The sequence below is a fragment of the Nomascus leucogenys genome, chromosome 9, assembly GCF_006542625.1.
Source record: "Nomascus leucogenys isolate Asia chromosome 9, Asia_NLE_v1, whole genome shotgun sequence".
Taxonomy (NCBI): domain Eukaryota; kingdom Metazoa; phylum Chordata; class Mammalia; order Primates; family Hylobatidae; genus Nomascus; species Nomascus leucogenys.
The window spans coordinates 92161350-92170927 of record NC_044389.1 but is presented as its reverse complement, the minus strand read 5'-3'; positions in this window follow the sequence as shown (position 1 = coordinate 92170927).

The window sequence follows — 9578 nt, the reverse complement described above, 5'->3', positions numbered from 1 at the left end:
TGCAGTCAGCCAAGATCACGCCATTGCACTCCAACTTGGGAAACAAGAGCAAAACTCCGTCTCAAAAAAAAAAAAAAAAAAAAAAACCCAAAAAACAAAAAACCTCTAAATTAAAAATGACAAATAAGAATTGGCTCACATGGTAGCAGGCATTTGATTATACCAAGACTAATAGTAACTCAAGTATTTCACAAAGAGTCTTGAATCATTTGTTACTGAAAGTATATAAATCATTCTCTTTGTGACTTTATGGGCAAAAAGGAAACTTATTTATACTATTTTTCTCTTTATGAACTTGTTATATATTATTTTACATTTCTTTTAGTAGCTACCATGGAAATTACAACATGCCGCCTTACTTGTTACCATCATATGTAAATTATTACTTATTCTGAGTTCTCCAGGAATGTTAGCCTTAGAACACCTTATTAACATCCTCTGTTTTACTATTCTCACGTATTTCATTTCACACACATTTTAAAACCCCCAAACCATTATAATAATATACTAAAATATGTACTAATATATACTAATAATTAGTATATAATAAATCAGTATAAAATATGTACTATACACTAATATGTATACTAATATACACTAATATAATATATAACATATAAATATATAATAATATATGTTTTTAGTATATGTGGTTGATACTCACTTATATTTACCTACATATTTGCCCCTTTTGTTGCTCTTTTATTTCTTCCTGCAATTCTGTGTTTCCCTGTGTGATTATTTTTCTTCTGCCTGAAGAACTTATTTTTTTTTGTTTTTGTTTTTGTTTTTTTTTGAGATGGAGTCTCACTCTGCCGCCCAGGCTGGAGTGCAGTGGTGCAATCTCAGCTCACTGCCAACTTCTGCCACCCCCGAGTTCCAAAGATTCTCCTGCCTCAGCCTCCCAAGAAGCTGGGATTACAGGCGCCTGCCACCGCACTCAGCTAATTTTTGTATTTTTAGTAGAGACAGGGTTTCACCATCTTGGCCAGGCTGGTCTTGAACTCCTGAGCTTGTGATCCACCTGCCTCGAACTCCCAAAGTGCTGGGATTACAGGCGTGAGTCACCATGCCTGGCCGAACTTCTTTTATTTTTCCCATTAGTTCATATTTCCTAGTGATTTATTTTTTTCAGTTTTTGTTGGTGAGAAAATGTATTTATTCTCCTTTCATTCTGAGGAATATTTTCCGAGTATAGAGTTCTAACTGAGGGAATTAGAATTTTTTCCTCTACAGATAGCCAATTATCCCAGCGCTGTTTACTGAAGACTTCCTTGAATTTCCTTGACATTTTTCAAAAAATTAATTTCCATAGTAGCATGGGTCTATTTCTGGACTCTCTATTCTGTTCCATTGATATATCTATTCCTATGGCATTTATACCACACTGTATTGATTATTATAGGTTTATAGCAAGTCTTGAAATTATTATAGGTTTATAGCAAGTCTTGAAAATCTTATGGCATTTATACCACACTGTATTGAAATTATAGGTTTACAGCAAGTCTTGGCTAGTTGTTTTATGCTAAAACAATTTTGAAAAAACACAGTTGGAAAAACATAACCAAAACATGTTCATTTCCATATAAATTTTAGAATTTGCTTGGAAATTTCTACAAAAAGTCTTGGTGGGGTTTTGATTGGTATTGCATTGATATGTCAATCTGGGGAGAAATGGCATCTTAAAAATATTGAGTGTCCCAGTCCGTGAGCCTGGTATGTTTCTCTGTTTATTTAAGTATTCTTTAGTTTTTCTTTAAATATTTTGTAGTTTTTAGTATGTGGGTCTTGCACATATTTTGTTAAATTAATGCCAACATATTTTAATTTTCTTAATACTGTCATAAATTGAATTGTTATATTTTTATTTTCTATTTTTTCACTATATATAGAAATACAATTAATTTTTGTGTTTTGAACATGTATCTTGCAACTTTACTAAACTGACCTATATTAATCCTTGTAACTTTTTTCTGGATTTCTTAGAGCTTTGTACATACAAAATCGTGTCTCCAAATAGGACAGTTTTACCTCTTCTTTCCAATTTGCCTTTTTCTTTTTCTTGCCTTATTCACTATCTGGGCCTTACAATATAAATTTAAATGCAAATAGTGAGAGTGGATATCCTTGCTTTGCTTTGTTTGTGATTTTAGGTAGAAAACATGAAGTCTTCACCATTGAGTTTGATGTTAGCTGTAGTTTTTTTTATAACCTTAATTGGATGAGGAAGACTTGTATTCCTAGTTGCTGAGAGATTTAGTCATGAAACAGTGTTGATTTTTATCAAATGCTTTTTCTGCATCCATTTAAATAATTATATGGTTCTTTTTCTGTTTTCTGTTAATATGGTAGATTATACTGATTGATTTTCTGATGTTAAGCCAACTTTGCATTCTGAGATAAACCCCACTTGGATATGATATATAGTATTCTTTTTACATGTTATTGGTTCTTATTTGCCAGTATTTTGTTAGGAACTTTTTGTTTCTATGCTCATGAGTAATATTGCTCTGTAGTTCTATTATCTTGTGATGTATTTGATTTTATAATAAAGTTAATGTTAGCCCCATAAAACGATCTGGGAAATACTCCCTCCTCTTTGATATGTTGAAAACGTTGGTGTAAGATTGGTGTCATTTCTTCCTTAAATAACTGGTGGAAGTCCCCAGTGAAGTGATCTAGATCTGGAGTTTTCTATGTGGGAAAGTTTTTATTATTAATTTAATTTCCATAATTTACATAGGGCTGCCAAATTTTCTTGAGGAAGTTTTGGTAAATTTTGCTTTTTAAGTAATATTTTATTATATCTAGATTGTCAAGCTTATCAGCATGGAATTTTTCACAGTATGCCCTTATTATTCTTTTCATGTCTGAAGGATGTGTAGAAAAACCCCTTCTTTCATTCCTAATATTGGGGATTTGTCTCTTCTGTTTTCTTCACTAGTCTGGCTACAGCTGGTCAGTTTTATGAATTTATTTCAAAAACGTGGCTTTTGGTTTTATTGATTTTTCTCTATTTATTTATTTATTTTTTTGAGATGGAGTCTCACTCTGTTGCCCAGGCTGGAGTGCAATGGTGTGATCTCAGCTTACTGCAAGCTCCGCCTCCTGGGTTCATGCCATTTATCTTTTCTATTTTATTGATTTTTACCCTTTATCCTTTCCTTCCTTTTGTTTACTTTGAGCGTAACTTGCACTTATTTTTGTAATTTCTTAAGGTGAAAGCTTAGATCACTGAGTTTTAGACTTTGCTTCTTTTCCCACATAGGCATTTAAAGCTACACATTTCCCTATATGCTCTGTTTTACCCTACATCCCACAAATTTTGATATGCTTTCATTATCATATGTATATATTATCAACATATTTTCTAATATTACTTGTGACTCTTCTTTGATCTAGTGACTATTTAGAAGTATGTTAAAGTCCAGATAGTTGAAATTTTCCTGGTTATCTCATTATTATTGAATTCCAATTTAATCCTTTGTGGACAGAGAACATAGCCTGCGTGATTTTAAACTATTCAAATTTATTTAGATGTGTTTTGTGGCCCAAAATATGGCCTATCTTGACAAACACAACAGGTGCGCTTGAAAATAATGTGTATTCTGCCATTTTTTTGAAGTGTTCTATAAATATCAAGTCAAGTTGGTTGATAATATTGTTCGAAACTTCTATGTCTTTACTGATTTTCTGATCTAATTGTTCTAGTAGCTGCTAGATAGAGATGTTAAGTGATGTTTGTGGAACTGTCTGTTTTGCCTTTTCATTCTTTCAGTTACTTGCTTCATGTATTTTTGCTTCATATATTGGGTGCATACAAATTTCAATTGTTGTGTTGTCCTTGACAATAAGACTTTTATCATTATGGAGTAATGAAATTATATGATAATACATCTCTTATTGTGATATAATTGACACAACATAAAATTTCATATAATATAAAATTCTCCACTTAAACATATACAGTGTACATTTTGTCTTAAGTATATTTTGTCTGATATCAGTATAGCCAGTCTAGCCTTTTGATGTCTGCTGTTTGCATGGTGTATTTTTCCATCCATTTTCTTTCAACCTATTTGTCAATATATTTGCTGGTTCTTCTCTCATAAACATATAGTTGGGTCTTTTTTAGTTTTTTGGTCCATTGTGACAGTCTCTGCCTTTTAATTCTTTTAATTGCATTGTTTAGTTCATCAACACTTACTGCAATCATTCATATGCCTGCATTTGGGATCTGTTTTATTTTTTATTTTTGTCTCTTCTGTTGTTTTTCCTTTGTTCTTTCTTTTGTGATTTTTCTTTTTGAATTCTTTGAATATTTTTCAGAATTCCTTTTTAATTTTCCTGTTTTCACTTAGCTAGACTTCTTAATTTTTTTTTAGTGGTTGTGGAAGGAATACACACACACACACACTCAACTTTTCACTGGGTGCTAATAATGATTACTTCACTACTTCACGTAAAATATAGAAATCTTTCAACCCTATTAGTCCATGTTCCTTTTTATTTTATGGTTTTTTTATGTAGCCATCTGTATCATTACAAACCCCACAAGACCATGTTATAATTTTTAAAATGTGGTTTATTAAAATAATTAAGAGGTGAAAGGCAAAAAGAAAAAAAAAACTTGTGTTTAGCCAGGTACTTGCCATTACTCATGCTTTTTATTATTTTCAGAGAATCCAAGTTTCTATATGGTTTTTCTCCAGACTAAACAACTTTCTTTAGTATTTCTTACAGTGCAGGTTTGCTGGTAACTAATTCTGTAACTTTTCTTTTAAATGAAAATGTCTGTTTGTTCTTCTTTTTTCTTTTTTTTTTTGAGACAGAGTCTTACTCTGTCACCCAGGCTGGAGTGCGCTGGTGTGATCACAGCTCACTGCAGCCCCAATCTCCCAAACTCAAGTGATCCTCTCCCACTTCGGCCTCCCAAGTAGCTGGGACTACAGGTATGCACCACCACCCATGGCTACATTTTCTATTTTTTGTAGATATGAGATCTTTCTATGTTGCCCAGGTTGGTCTCAAACTCCTGGGTTCAAGAGATCCATCTGCCTTGGCCTCCCAAAGTCCTGGGATTACAGGCATGAGCCACCATGCCTGGCCTATTCTTGGATGTTATTTTCATTGGTTATAGAATCTTGGGTTGACAGGTTTTTTGCTCTACTCTCTTCTGGCTTCCATGATTTTTGAAGAAAATCTGGACGTTACTAGGATTGTTGCTCCTCTGTACAATCTGTCATTTTCCTCTTGCTGCTTACAAGTTTTGCTTGCTAACTCTGGCTTTTGTCTTTTGTTATTGTGCTGCTATAACAAAATAATGAAGACTGAGGAACTTATAAAGAACAAAAATGTATTTTCTCACTATTCTGGAGGCTGGAAAGTCCATGATTGAGGCACTGGCTGTTTTGGCGTCTGGTGAAGGCTTGTCTGTTCCATGGTACATAGTTCAGGAGTCAGTCAGAAATGTGGACACACAAATTGTGGGGATCCCCTCTCTTGCCTTTCCCTTGTAAACTTTCCCCCTCTCTTTTCAATGTTCACAATTTCTTGGCTTCACTTTTCTTGCTTCTCAGACCACAAATGCTGCAGGTTTTTTCCATGTTTGCACCCCCACTTCCACTGTATGCACCACATGGAATTCACTTAGTCTCAGGCTAAAGTCTTAACAGATGAGAACCAATTTGTTCGGCTCCCCATTGTCCCTTCTTCATGCCAGCTCACACTCTTCACTAGAGACTGTCTGCTTCTGTTCACTCAGTACTTCAGAGTTGCTTTTGTATTGAGTCCAGGTTTGCAGTTGTTTTCTGAGGAGCATAGTCCTCTGGAAGGGTGTTAGTCATTGCTCCTACAAGTGGAACCTAAAAAGCATCATGACCCCTCTGTCCTAGTGCAGGTGCACAGAGGCACATGGGCCTCCCCCAGATTCATCCCACAAGAGAGCCATTGAGTTCATGGGACTCACCCTGTGGTCATTTTGCTGGTCCCTGGGGACATTACCAAGATGGATAGACTTCCAAGATGGGGAGATCTCACATGGTTTACCTGACTGTGGAGTAAGGACAACTATGATAAGAAGGATGAAGTGGAAACCCCTAAAACTGTGCCGCCTCAGCCAAGAGAGTAAACCAGACATATGACATCCCACTGGGAATGGCAGAGATTAAATCTGGAAAAAGTTAATTAGGATAAAAAAATGAAATAGTGAAGCCAAGGGGGCACCACTGTTTTTCTTGTCCCGAGTCACAAAGTTATGCTTGGCTTTAAAACTAAGTTTAAAATTTGACCCAGTAGGCACTTAAAAAGCTGCAGAATGGTGGGAATGGTGGCTGGGAATGGTGGCTCACATCTGCAATCCCAGCTACTCATGAGGCTGTGAAGCAGGAAGATCACTTGAGCCTGGGAGTTCAAGTCCAGCCTGGGCAACATAGCAAGACTCTTAAAAAATAAAAAATTAAACAACATAAAATTAAAAAATGCCTACCTCAGCCTATAGGCTAACTGATGATTCTGTAAGATGTTCTTCCTATAACTCACAGGCATGTTAGAACCCACCATCAGTCTGTAGATTTAAAGAAGCCTCTCTAAGAATATCCCAAGATGGGTCTCCAGGGTCATCATGGCTGGATTCTGCCTCTGCATGGGCCTTAACAGTATGATCCATTCCCCATGATGCAAGAAGGATTTGAACACCTGACATGGCCAGTGACTTAGAGATTCTCAAGTCTATTAACCCACTGACACCACAAGGTGTCCCATGAGACACCAAGGGGGCTTTGGGACTCCAGGAAAAGGTCTTTTTCTCAAGACACCCAGGAGTGAGGAATTCTATAAGAATGGGTAGTCCACACAGGCTTGCTTTGTAGCTATGTCTTATTTCCTTCCCTCACAGTCTCTAGCCATTTCTCCAATTAAAACTCACTGTCTGAGGTCCCTTTGAGTATAGTTCTGAAGAGAGGGCAGGAGGCCATCCTCCATAGTAGATCCAGTGCAAGGCTTGGTCTGTGCAGCCTTCTGCTTCCTGGTCTCTGCTCATTTTATCCTAAATGGAAGCATCGCTCGTGGTTGCCTCCCCAACACTATCATGGTGGTAGATTTGTGTCGGTAAAGTTATCTAAGATGTGGTTCTGGGGTCTCTGAGCACGGTCTCACTCTTCATTCCCTTCCCTCAGAGTTATGAACAAAAATGCATGTGGCATTTAGATGCTGATTACGGGGTATGGGAGTTGGTAAGAGATGAGGGTGGAGGGAATATTCCTAGCAATTGGTGTATTTGGCTGATTGGTAACTGTTTATAGACTTGTTTCTTTCTAGTGTGTACCCCTTGAAATCATTTTCTTTGTAAATGTTAAAAGCCATATGAAAAAAACCCACCACCTTGATTACTCTTCTTTGTACTTCAATCAGCAGCATGTCAGCCTCTGAATAAACTGTAATTCCTTCACTATGCCTGTCGAGGGAAGCATTTAGGCCACATTTAAAAATATGTCTTGGTGAAGGTCTCAAGAACAATTAGCAATTAAAATAATCTATTTTCTACCTTTTACTATATAAACACGGCTGCTTGATTGATTTCACAGTCTTGGGTATTGCGCTGCTGGGGAGTCCTGTCTTCCCTAATTCCACAGCTCTTAGACTCATTGGAGGCATCTGAAGTGTTGTGAAGCAGCTTTTGATGGTCATTAGTGCATCTTTTTTTATTTGAGACAGGGTCTCACTCTGTGCCCAGGCTGGCATGCAGTGGTGTTATCTCTGGTCACTGCAGCCTTGACCTCCTGGGCTCAGGTAATCCTCCCACCTCAGCCTCCTGAGTAACTGAAACTACAGGCACACACCTCCAAGCCCAACTACTTTTTTTTTGTATTTTTTGTAGAGACAGGTTTTCACCATGTTGCCCAGGCTGGTCTCAAACTCCTGGGTTCAAGCGATCTGCCCACCTTGGCTTCCCAAAGCTCGGGGATTACAGGCATGAGCCTTCCATGAATTTAATTTGATTTTTGTTTCCAAGTAAATCTCTGAAAGAATACTCATTAAAAATGAATCTTTCAAATCCTTAGTACTTGTATTGCTAACATTTACACTCCAGGATGATTTTCTATTAAAATATATTTTCAAGTAATTTTTGTCTACTTTCTCCATTATTTTGCCTGTTAAACTGATTTAACAAAACCACAATGAAATACCATCTCACACCAGTCAGAACGGATATCACTGAAAAGCCAAAATATAACAGATGCTGATGAGGTTGTGGAGAAAAAGCAACACTTATACCCTGTTGGTGGGAGTGTAAATTAGTTCAGTTATTGTGGAGAGCAGCATGGCGATTCCTCAAATAATTCAAAACAGAACTACCAGTGGACCCAGCATTCCCATTACTGGGGATATACCCAAAGGCATACAATTGTTCTGTCATAAAGACACAGGCACACGTATGTTCACTGCACACTATTCACACTAGCTAAGACATGGAATTAACCTAAATGCCCATCAATGGTAGACTGGATAAAGAAAATCGTACATGTACACCATGGAATACTATGCAGACATCAAAAGGAATGAGATCATGTACTTGGCAGGAAATGGATGCAGTTGGAGGCCATCCCCTGACCTTAGCAAACTAATGCAGGAACAGAAAACCAAATATCACATGTTCTCACTTATAAGTGGGAGCTAAATGACGAGAATACATGGACACATAGAGAGGAACAACAGACACTGGGGCCTGTTGGAGGGCAGAGGGTGGGAGGAGGGAGAGGATCAGGAAAAATAACTAATGAGTACTAGACTTAATAGCTGGGTGACAAAATAATCTGTACAACAAACCCCCATGACACAAGTTCACCTATATAACAAAACCTCCATGTGTACCTCAGAACTTAAAATAAAAGTTAAGAAAATTAAAAACTGGTTTAAGGTTATTTTCTTTACCTGTGTTTTTTGTTTTTGTTGTTGTTGTTGTTGTTTTGTCTTTTTTTTTTTTTTTTTTTTGAGATGGGGTCTCTCTATGTTGTTCAGGCTGAGTTCGAGCTCCTGGGGCTCAAGTGATCCTCTCGCCTCAGCCTGCTGAGTATCCCAAGTAGCTGGGACTACAGGCTTGTAGCTTTTAAGTCATTTTCAATTAGTGGTTCCTGTCCTACAGTCAGCTGATTGTATATGCATGCCCCTGTGCTAGCAAGAGCGCTGGCAGTGCCAGTGCAGCAGGACATTCGGTACTCAGGGGATGCTGTGAGTGCAGCTAAGATGCCAGCGTGGTGTATCATGTTCCTGTGCCTGCTTGCTTCATGGATACCCATGTTTTTTTGTTCCATAGAGTGGAAGAAGGCCTCAGATCTCCTTCTAGCCCCTTAGATAGGATTTGAACCACCCAAGGAAGGAACTATTTATGAAATTCTTTATGAGATACTGGATAAGGACCAGAAACCAGAAGCAGGCTGACTGAGCTTCCAGTTGTTGGAGACTTCCCAAAATAACTAGGAGACATAAGGATTCCTTTTCAGGCATGTCTACTGTAGTTTGGGCATTAAAAGTTAGTAAGCCCATAGAGGTGGCTTACCCCCATAATCCCAGCACTTTGG